The sequence below is a fragment of the Cupressus sempervirens genome, chromosome 7 (assembly GCF_028749045.1).
Source record: "Cupressus sempervirens isolate cs-2001-9-10 chromosome 7, ASM2874904v1, whole genome shotgun sequence".
Lineage (NCBI taxonomy): Eukaryota > Viridiplantae > Streptophyta > Pinopsida > Cupressales > Cupressaceae > Cupressus > Cupressus sempervirens.
Genome location: NC_143124.1, coordinates 412,018,955 through 412,030,258, shown reverse-complemented (window position 1 = coordinate 412,030,258; position 11,304 = coordinate 412,018,955). Strand labels below are relative to the sequence as shown.

The window sequence follows — 11,304 nt, the reverse complement described above, 5'->3', positions numbered from 1 at the left end:
TTTTTCCCTAATTGTCTAGTTTGACCATGTCATTTTGTCCCTTATTAAGGAGTTTATCCCTAACATATCATTGAATGATTTATGGGTTTTCTATGTCTCACACTTTTCAATCCAAAGCATCATGAATCGAGCCTTTTAGAGGTCATTTTATAGCTTGTTTATGGTTTTGTGTTTTAAAAGGTGAGTTTCCTTTCTCTCTCTATTTTAGTACACATCTCAATTTCTTTACCTTAAAATCTTGTATTCTATGTCCACTTAATTCCTTAGGACTTTTGCATTCTTTCTCCAATCCCATATCCATTAGATCTTTATTTTTGTTAACATCCACTTATGACTGATTTCCTATTAATATTCCTATATCTTATTACCTTGGAGTTTGGATTAATAGGATTAATCTCCATAACCTCCATTTGAGTTACAAGCTTCATCAACCACCCCTTGATGTGTGAATTAGTTGAGACCTATTCCTATTCCTTCACATTTCATCTTGTACATTAGCTACATGGGGATATTGATTTTCAAAATATAAATATGAAACCTAAAATATTTATCAAATAGAATTTCCATTTTATAAAATACAAACGTATAAAACAATAAATTTCTCCTTATAAAATACCAATTTTTTTTTTAGAATATGTATGGAATTGAACATCATAACTTCTTCAAGCCTTAATTTGTCTTTTTATTTATCTGACATTGAAATTAGATGATTTTAGCATTGTTAAATATCATATGCTTTATTTTTAACTATTCTTGCATAAGATCATCGACCTCTCCGAAAGCACTAATGTTGAATGCTCATGATTCTAATGATATAGTGCTCTCTCTAATTTGTCCACTCCCCCTTGTTATCTATTTAACTCTTATAGGCTATAGAAAATCTATGATACCAATCGAATAAAATTATTTTATCATAGTGTGACAATCAATCAATGCATTATCTTGGTTAGTCAAAATGGTGATGGAGTTGCTACCATTAAATTTATAATATGACATAGTAATCAATCATAATCAACATATTTAACCAAGAAACACATGAGTGATAGATAGGAATAAGATAAGCTTATATTATTCTCCTTCTAATGTTATGTTAAAATTATTTCTTCCATGTGTATAGATATTCCATCAATAGATGAGTTCATTGTTCAGTCAACAGAACCATAGTTCAAAGGGAGTATCATTATCTAAAGTTAGTATGTCACATCACAATTCAACAAAATAATGGCTAATTCTTATACTAAAAATGTTAAATAGTCAATGTTGACTTTTTCTTTAAATATTAGGTACTTTCTTAGTGTGTGATGTTTAAGGATTTCCTTTGAGAGTAGTTACATAGGCATAGTTACATAGGTTAGAAATAGACAAAAATAACAATAAATATACTAGAACCTTATATGTAATTTGAGTCTCATATTACAACTTTCCCCTGATCATTGATAATTCAACCTATGTTTTTATTCTTATCATATTTTTTTTAATAAAATTAAACTCTTATTAATATTATATATTAAATTTCACTAATTAAGAAAATTAATTATTCTTATCCATGAGCATTGTGCCAATATGAAGTTTTGATTGATTGCAGTGGTTCACCTATCTTATTGGTACATGATATAAAAGCATGAGGTTTTAATTTTAGAGAACTACATAGGTAGGACAAATAATTACTTTACAATCCACCATTAGAAATTACATCAAGTAAAGGGTATGCTAAGATAAATCCTTGTGATTTAAAAAAAATCTCACCAAAATTTTATATTCCACAATAATAATACAAAACTAGTATTATATTTATTTAATCTATAATTGGCATTGTAGTTTTTAATATTGTAGAACCATTCAACAATAATCCAATCACTATTAAAAATGCTAAGGCATTAGGATAAAATATATTTTAAATATTGATTATAATAAAAAAAATTGATTTATGGTTTCCGTTGTTTTTTTTACTATATTAACAATAGTGTTGACACTGGATTTCATAAGATGTGACACCCAGCCAAAAACCAAAACTAGCAAAAAGAAACCAAATTATCAACTAAATAGAAATAAATCTATTAAACCAAACCAAAATGAACTAATAAATTGCATGAAACATCAAAAAATCCATTAATTGCATACCTGTATTGAGGACTAAATCAACATAGTGTAGGACAACTATTTTCTCTACTTCTTGAGGTTCTCTAGGAAGGAGCCCAACTTGAAAGGCCTAAATGACTAGAGACCCTCATCTTTGTCCTAGATTTCCTCTCTCTATTTACCCTTCTTCTTCATTTCCTCTAATTCAACCTGAATAGCACCATTCGATTTCAGAACCTTATTATGGGCTCTCTTTTGTTGAGTTTTATGATGCTAGAAATGTTCACCTAGTTAAATCTGATATGATTTGATAAAAGCTAAGGTATTCATAATCTCATTAATCTTTTCTACCTAAGGAAAATATGATATAAGTTCCATAATCTTCCCCTCTACCATTTCCCAATTATGAAGTTTCTCTCTAGAATATCTCTTGACATCCCAAAGTTCTTCATCTCTATTCTTGTTAATCAAATATTTTTTATTTTTCTCTGTGTGAGAAAAGGATATATTATTCATATTCCTTTTTACAATTTGAATCTAGAAGAGGAGCCACTTAGAAATGGTTTTAAGTTTTCTTCCTGAAAGATGCATAATTAATCAACTTTGGAATAAATGGTGTCTAGATCGATATAACCATACTCCAACATAGGAATAGAATTTTTAGAACTCTAAGAAGACTTAGTAGACCAAGAAGGAGAAAAATTTGAGTCATCTAAAACCTCTATAGTATCCTCTTGTTGAGAATAATTTTTAAACTTGTCTATGTGGGAAGGGTTAATCCTTGTTCTAGAAATAGAAAAAATATTTTGGGGAGTTGGAAGGAGTTGAATAAAGAAATAAATAGTGGAAACAAGTAAGTTGTTTAGATCAATAGATATGGGAGGGGATGACCTAGCCCTATTGGTCAAATTATGATGAAAATTATAGAGTTAAAACATAAATCTCTAGTGAAGAGGTGATCCAATTTTGGCTTTTTATTTTATAGAAGAATATGTGTAAAGGAAAAAATTTTAAAAGGATAAAAGAAAATTAGCATTCCTTCTTAAATATTTTACCATAGGGAAGAGGTGGGACTAAAAGTTCTTTTAACTTCCCTTAAGGATAATGAGCTTGAAGAGAATCTCCTCCACAAATTTTCAATTACTCAAGAGATGCTCATGATTCAACCCACTTTAAATCTTTCAAATAAACTTTGGTCTTTTGAAATATTTTTGTACCATCCATGCTCATCTCTCGAACAACAATAATAGTTTCTAGTGTAACCAAAAATGAAATACCACTAATAATAAATTTTCCTTTGTCCTAAGACTCAAGAAAATTTAGAGATAGCTCTTGTTTAAAGTCTCACATTCTCTTAACATACTTCACCATGTGACCATATTCATCACACTAACTGAGCATAATTTGGCTCAACTCTACACCTATATATTAAGAGGGCCAAACTCGACCCTCATCAATTCTATTCTTGATACCAAAAATCCAACAAATAGTGAGAACAAAATAACACATATGAGAATTATCTTTGGAGAGGAGAAGCCACGTAGATAGAGACCTAGAATAGAAACTTCTATTAAAAAAAATTTAAATGGAACAATAGCCTAATTCCCAACTAAATTTTAAACTAATTAACCTCATTAAAAGCATTATGTAATTCACAGTAAATGTACGTTATAGTGATTTCGTGAGATATTTGCACACAATGCTCCATAGGGATAGATTAAAAATCTTCCCAATTTTTTAGAAATAATTAGTGTACTTTTTGTGTCCCATGAGCTTTTCTGCAACTATATATGGCCATTGGAACATAATATGTGTTGGAAAGTCACTTCATCTCTCATGTCAAGAAGAAAAATTTCTTTGTAGATAACATGTCTTCCTTTCCAACCCACCTCACCCTATGCATTACAAATATTAGTAACATTGAGAACATTGCCTTCAAAATTCATTTCCTCATAACTTTTTGTATGAGATAATGTGACCCCATGGAAAAGAGCAAAAATATCTACCACATAGATTTTATGAACTAAATGTGGATAACATAACTGGCCAAAACTCTGCCTCTAGAATCCCCTATGAGACCAACCCACATGCTTGACTAGGATATGATAGTGTTAAAATCTAAATAGAAGAAGTATTTTTGAAATTTTAGGAATTTAATTATTAGCTTTTAATTTGTTTCAAAACATTACCTTAACTCTATAATATAGAATTACTCATATATGACTTAAATAAAATATTTTTTGGAGGATATAGTCATCAACCATATCTTGAGGTACCAATGGTATACATTAAATAGTGTTTGGGTTACTTTATCGTTTGTCCCAATATTCATAAGTGATTGGAGCACAACTAAAAAAACTTGACAAGTATTATTGATAATGTGAAATTTCAATAGGCAACTACCGAGCTATTTTAGTTGTCTAGAAAAATAATTGCAAAATTCACCCATTCAATAAAAGGTGCAACTTATTCTTATCTTAAATTGCATATCTCAATATCACAATATTTATTGGTGGCATGCTTAGGATGATTGGAATTGTATTCTAGCAAGAGAGAGTATTGGACTAAGTAATTTTTGTGCATGTAAACCTAGTTTTATATAATGTTTGAGATGCTAGTAGGTATCCGACACTCTTCATAGGAAGTAAATGAGTCACTTGACAAGAGCCAAGCATAGATATAGTGGTGCAAGAGAATACCTAAGCTAACCTCTCCATGTCTAGTATTTTGGCTTGTTTCTTACTCTAGTAAAGTTAAGTAGAGTAGATTAGGTTGTTTTAAGAAGTTAGAAGGTCATTTTCTATGTGATCTAAGTGAGCTAGTCACTAAGACTAAGGTCACACAAATAGCCAATGTTAGTTGTTGATTAATTTTCTTAGTGTTAGAAGCTTAATGTGGGATTAGAGTCTTAAATGTTTTCTAAAGACATTATAATGTTGTAAAGATGCCATAGGGTATTAATGTATTTGGATTCTCAAAATGTTGGAGGTCCTCAAAAATAGGATAATGGCAATTAAGAAAGATCCCAAATGTTGTCAAGAAGTTGTCATGACAACTTTTTTAATTATTGTAAATGTTGCATGCAACTTAGTTACCTTGGATTCCCTTATGGATAGGGTGTGGGAGATCGACCAACAAGCCCTAGAATGATGGAGATGACATCTACTATTAGAAAACACTCAAACACTGTAGAAAGGAAGAAGCATTGTAATTGTTTTGAGTGTCAAATATAGCTCTGTAATAGTATTACAACAAATTCTCGAGCTTTAGTAGTGAAAATGCCTTGAAATGGATTGAAAGACATGATATAATGATTGGATAGTGTTATTTGATTACTTTAGAGAGTTTCTCATTTTATAGGCAAGTTTATTTGAGTAGTTATAGAGTGTTGAATAAATTGCTCTTGTTTTAGAGACCTTACTAGTTTTGTGTTGGCCAGTCTGTATAGTTATGGCTCCCCCATGAAATCTAGTCATAAGAAATGCCTAAAGGTGGATGAAAATGCTAGGGAATTCATTAGTAAATATATGGTTGGGATTAGGAGTCATGGAAGTTAGGGGAGATATTTTTATTACTAAGCCCTAAGTGAGTAGATGGAGCCTAGTTAGAGGTTTAGGAAAGAAGAAAGAGAAGATTTCTCGTAGGGTAGAGAGGTATTTTATGGTAAAAGTACAATTCCAAGAGGGATTTAATCATTTCCCACTATAATGAGAGGATTGACCCCATACCAATCTATTAGACCAAGTTTTGAACAAGTTTTCGACAAGATTATAGTTGGTCCTAAACACTAGGCCTATTAGCTCTATTTGTCCAAGTTCATAGGAAGCCAATGTAAAGAGCTTTGTCAAACCCTAAAAACAACAAAATCTTTTAGGAAATGCAAAATGGTACTTGTGATTGGGATTAATTTTTTGTGTTGTTTGGGAAGTGTTGGAAAGAAAGTGGAAAAGGTCATCATTAAGGGCTAACTGGAAGAAGGCCTAATTAGGCTTCATAGAGATTAAATCTTGAAATTGATAGGGAAAAAAATTGAAGGTCTTTCCAAATGGATCCAAGAGAAGGAAAATGGAATGTTTTCATGATAATGGATACCCCTCCAATGAAGAGTGAAGTGTGTTAGAAAGTAGCACTTAGAGCTTGATAAGTTAAGGTGAAGGATTGTATTATCTTAAGCTGTAGTCTTTCAAGTTTAAGCACAATGGTTAAGAACTCTTTGAGAAGAGTTAGAATTGGACTTAGTTAATCACCTAAGCTAATTAGAACCTACAGGAGACTAGGTTCCTAGAAGAGACAAGCTAGGTCTCTTAGTAGTAGTGCAAGCAAGCCTTGGAGCACATACAACATATTGGTGAAGATGACCATTGATTAAGACAATCTTTGGAAATTTTAGGGGGGAATAGTTAATTTACCACACAAAAAAATTAGATTCTATTGATGATGTCATCACTAAAGTATAGATACTTATGTAATATTATTGGTGATTTTCCTAACGATGGGACCTAGTTTTTTTAAAGTGTAGGTGACATAGACATCCCAAAAGTGTAAAAAAATTAGCCAAATATGGTGTCCTGAGGAGTGAGATTAGCCTATTGGTGAATATTAGCCACTAAAATTTATCATTTTCCCTTGTCATCTCATTTCATGAGAGATCCCCATATCCTAAATTTAGAATTTTTATGTAAATGGTTAGAACCCTCTCCCAACTTTACCAAATTAAAATGCAAAAAGGTGAAGTAGAGGTGTGTACACATTAAATTAAACAAAAATACTAAGAATAACAAATACACGCATATATAGTTCTTTTAGATATGGTGTTTAAAAAAAAAAAGAATTCATATCTTATGATGGAGAAATTTATACAATTTCCACTTTAAATATATGCAAACTTTAGACATTCTATTCATTTCCTATGTCTAGTGAAAATATTATGCCTTTCGAAAAAAGAGACTTGATGAAAATTGCGTGCTAATAAACTTAATAATAAGGTCCATAAGACAATTATATAGTATTTATCAATAGATTCTTATATATTCTTGATAGATTTACTATTATGTATCTCTATTCAATTAATATTTATTGTTTCAATTCCAATAAGGATGAAAAGCATCTATTTAATATAGTTTCTTTATATTTTTTTAATTAATATTTATCTATGATAAGATTTAATTATTAAAGATAAGATTGAGATATTTTTTGTTTTAAACTAGAAAGCTATAATAATAAGTAAATTAATTACAATTAATGTCAACTTTAGTTTGCATCGTGTAGTATATGATTTTAAATATGTGATCTTTATTTTTATTGGAAGATTACAAATTAATTAATATTGATATCTATCCACATATTTGAGACACATGGATTTCATATATATGTGATTAACAATAATTGAATATTGAATATGAAAAAAGAAATTGAAAATGATCAAACTTGCCACTAAAGATGAACATTGATAATTATTCATAGTGCTAAAATGTTTGTTATCATCAATCCTTGATATAGTTATCAATTACATCATCATTTATTTATGTAATTTGAGATTACACGACAAATGATATTATTCTAAAGAATGCAAACAATAAAAGATAAAATATAACACATTATTTTGTAGAAATTTTAATTTGTAGTAATTTTAGTTGTGCGTTCCTTGATGACCTGCATTCCCACGTACCTACATACACAACAAAAAACAAGCAAGTCATTAAAACAAGAAGAAGTAAAAGTATAAAGATTGTACAACAAATAAATTAAATTGAAAGAAAGCAGAAAACTACCTTCCCAGCATCATAATAGTGGCTTGTGGATTTGTTCTTGGGCTATCCTTGAAAATGGAGATGTCAACAACCCTTAGACTATCAACCCCTTTTACACGATACCATTGATCAATAACGAGGTCAAGTTGACATCCTCCATGATAATGCCATATTGTTCCTAGTGTATCCTTGCAAAAACCCGCAAGGGCAGCATTGTCTGATGGGTTTTGTGGCAATGGCAATCCACAGAATTTGAGTGTCTTTGAGTTTCCACTAACATTAAATGCAAACTCTTGGATAGATGAGGTCATGCTCATATAAGATAACATCTTTACACCAAGCATACATTCTTCTAGATCGGAAGGATGAGAAAAATAGTTATATCTCACAAAAGGACTCTCTAAAGGGTCCTTGCTATTAAGCCACAACTCACCCCTTGATGAGGGATAGGCCACCTTACTAACTATTACACCTAAATATTGGTTATGTGTGGCATTTATTTCCTTGATATAGCTAGTGGGCTCAATATAAATGTTTGAATTATCTATTATACCTACGACCTGTATGTTCCCATACTCCAGTGGTTTGGGGGATTCAATGACAACGGTTGAACGAGGTGGATCTCGAACCTCTTTCCCTACTAGTTGCGAATCCAACTGGACAGTAATAATCAACTTTTCTAGTTCTTCTGATGGGCCTATTCCACTCAATAGCAGAAGCTGGGGACTACCTATGCTTCCTGCCGACAAAATAACCTCACTCAGATCTGATGACTTGTTGGTTAATACTTGATGAGACTTGCCACTACTGCTACTGATGAATTCCACACCGCTAGCCTTAAGCTTTCCTGCAACATTATTCACAAGCTCATGACCTTCAAACTCTATGGAGAATAGAAATATTACTTTATTAGAACAAATCACAAAGACTTGTACTTAAATACAAGTTATGCTTGCAACAGAGACAGAAATAAGGAGGATATAGATATAAAAAGGATATAGAGATATATAATAAGTAGGTACCTGAAGAGGAATCAAAGAGGATTCTGCTGGCTGTCGTATTCAGGAGAACTACAATGTTGTCTGGATTTGCGTACTGCAGAAGATCCGCAGCCGTGTGTCTGGTCCCATTCTTGTCAAAAATGGTACCACTAATCTTGGGGCCCTCCAAATTATCAAGAGTAAACCCATTGTAAGGAAGCACTCCAGCTTCCAAAAGGCCATCCCGGACAGCAGAGCTCCAAACAAAAAGGTGGTCAGGTTTGAAGGCATTCAATCTCTCCACCCATTCATATGACTCGTTCACAAGCTTCTCGTCCCAACCCATGTTTCGAATGAATTGAAGGCTTGCCCGGCTGTAGAACCCCGCATTGACTGACGTTCCACCTCCCAAAACCCTCGCCCTCGCCGTCTGCACTCCATCCTATGTCACAAACCCCTCCAGGACATACGGATATTCGCTGGGGTCGCCAAATGCCTTGAAAAAACCTCTGTTGTCTAAAATGTCGGGATTTCCATAGGGAGAGTCTCCCCTCTCCAACACCAAAACAGAATGACTCTGTGACAGCGTTGCAGCCAGGGGACATCCCGCTGTTCCTCCTCCAACCACAATGTAATCGTACGTTCTCGCAGCCGTCTTTTCTGCATCAAATGTCATGAACGAATATGGATAGTCTGCAAACATCACGAACATTCATGTTAGGAATCAATTGTTTTATCAAGGTAAGGCAAATAAATCTGAAGGAGAATATTTATACATATACACTGACCTAATGCCTCCACTGGACCGAGCAAGTCATGATGATTTGTAAATATAAGCGCGCATGAAATTAAAAAGAAATATAGGATCTTCATTCTCATTTTAGTCTAACCGTTCGTATACTCCCGAATTAGAAATCGATAGAACTGATGAATGTTATTAAATTAAGGGGAAATACGTCCAAATTTATAGAGATTCTCCGTCCACGATGGCCGTCGTTCTGCTTTTCGTGTCAATTTGCAACACTATTCCGATTGGAGAAGGCAACCGATTACTCACGTGTACTTTTAAATGTTATCCGATTTAACGTCGCTAAAGTGCTTTTCACATAGAATACCGTATTCATTTCGAAGAGTGCTGTAACTGACGTGACGTATTTGACCAGTTAAATTTGAAAACTCAGCAAATACTATTCAATTCTTCTACAACTGTACACGTTCCTTGAACTTCACGCAGAAGACTGACAAGATATTGTCGACCGATATCAGTGAATAAATGTCTATGATTGTTTCGGACAATGTTTCATTTCCTCGTATACTCGAGTTCCAGTTGTCGTCAGGAATGATCTTTTTGAAAGAAAAAGTTGGTGGGTATGGCTGATATGCATTGCTTTTGTCCGTCTTTGGTTGCAAAATTTTACTTTTCTTCTGCTAAAAAGAATGATTAATGTTTGTAAATTTAGTTTAACTAGTACTTATATCTTTGGAGGGTGCGAAGGTTAAGTCAATACTTTTACATATATTAAGTGATGTAAAAATATTGATCAAATAGTAGTAATGATTTTGAAAAATATGGGAGTTAGCATTTATATGAAATGAAATATTATATATATATATATATATATATATATATAGCATGGTTTTTTTTTTCGTAGAAATTTTGACACTAAACACTTGATAGCAGTAGAGGAAACTCTTTCTTCCATGGAAATAAACTTTTAATGAATGATTTTTACCTTCTATTTATGACAACAATCACTTGTACATTATGTCACATTTATGCCAATGTCAAATCATTTTTACGCACACACATTGCCACTCATTTCTCTATTCCTATATGCATCTTATGTTATCTCTCGCTTACCTTTCATGTCTTCTATCTTTCCATTGATCTACTATCCATCTATCACCCTATAGATCTTTCTAATTTTATCTCTTTACTTCTACTCCATACCTCCCAGTTAGACTTATTCCTCCACCTCTATTTACTTCTCTACCTCTTTGTCACTAATTGAATACCAGCATATCCACTTATATTAGACATAAAATTAAAAGGGTATGATATTTTATATAAAGGCTTTTATTCTACAAAATTTGTATTTTCTTTAACTCATTCACCTAATGAGCTAAATTATTAAAGTCTATCTTGTTATTTTTTCATTTAGAATTTTTCTTAAACATCACATATACAATTTTATTTATTATGAATCATAGTTATTAAATTGTGATTATGCAAAAGAGTATGTAAAATAAATTTCTAGGTATTTTATTTCATGAAACAACAAGGATGCATCCTTAAACAACCACCTTGGTGTTCGTTCCCTTGGAATTTTTTAGAGATATGCATCGCCACATAACTTTGGGATGCATACATAGTTTTAGCTCTTATTTTTTCTTTTTATTGCTTTAAATTACATAGCAATTATTTATTTTCAATCACCTTGCACAAGAATTCACAGGTCTCCATTATGAACAAATGGTTCATCTACTCAACAAAT

General features: G+C 32.1%; 1 pseudogene across 1 annotated transcript; it reads right to left on the bottom strand.

Annotated features, from left to right (window-relative positions):
- Positions 1-7,575: 7,575 nt before the first annotated feature.
- Positions 7,576-9,727, bottom strand: LOC149547277 ((R)-mandelonitrile lyase-like; annotated as a pseudogene). Its single transcript, XR_016354393.1, has 4 exons — positions 9,598-9,727; positions 8,852-9,502; positions 7,851-8,676; positions 7,576-7,747 (listed from the first exon to the last, which is right to left on the bottom strand). The product of XR_016354393.1 is annotated as a (R)-mandelonitrile lyase-like (transcript).
- Positions 9,728-11,304: the final 1,577 nt, after the last annotated feature.